Source organism: Octopus bimaculoides, chromosome 22, assembly GCF_001194135.2.
Source record: "Octopus bimaculoides isolate UCB-OBI-ISO-001 chromosome 22, ASM119413v2, whole genome shotgun sequence".
Classification (NCBI taxonomy): Eukaryota; Metazoa; Mollusca; class Cephalopoda; order Octopoda; family Octopodidae; genus Octopus; species Octopus bimaculoides.
The window spans coordinates 35,704,067-35,704,603 of record NC_069002.1 but is presented as its reverse complement, the minus strand read 5'-3'; the positions used below and the strand labels follow the sequence as shown (position 1 = coordinate 35,704,603).

Below are 537 nucleotides of genomic sequence, written 5' to 3'. Positions count from 1 at the left end.
TGCTTAAGCTAATCCTTTGGAACTAAAATGTTTCTCCAAACTAATCTACCTAATGGCCAGCCGCGTGAATGCAGTTAGTTATCAATAATGATACAGACTACTACAAATATGTGCGTATACGTGTGTGTGTGTGTGTGTGTGTGTGTGTGTGTGTGTGTGTGTGTGTGTGTGTGTGTGAGGAAACGTAATGCTTACCTACCTTACAGTCAGTGAAACATTTCATTGCTACACTGATTATATACAAGCCTATCTATAATCCGGTGTTTGTGTCTGTTGAAGCATTGAAGATATGAAGACAAAAGTGAAATTCTAGCGTGTTTTTAGAAAAGAAGTCGACAAATTATGACGTCATCACAGATGAAAGTGAAAGTTTTCTATAGAAATATACAAAGAAATGAGAATAATTTTTTTTTGCCTTCTTTAATTTTCTCCGTTGAACAATCAGTATTGCAATGACGTCATAATAGAATATTTTTCAAATTTTGTAGAATATTTTCTTTCTTGAAATCATTGAAATTAATTAACTTCTTTCGTTAT

General features: G+C 33.1%; 1 long non-coding RNA gene across 1 annotated transcript in view; it reads right to left on the bottom strand.

Moving 5' to 3' along the window:
* LOC128250550 (uncharacterized) overlaps positions 1–301 on the bottom strand; it is a 49,404-nt gene extending 49,103 nt beyond the window's left edge. Inside the window, exon 1 of the long non-coding RNA XR_008266582.1 lies at positions 200–301. This is a non-coding gene — a long non-coding RNA (uncharacterized LOC128250550). The remainder of the gene's footprint in view (positions 1–199) is intronic.
* Positions 302–537: the final 236 nt, after the last annotated feature.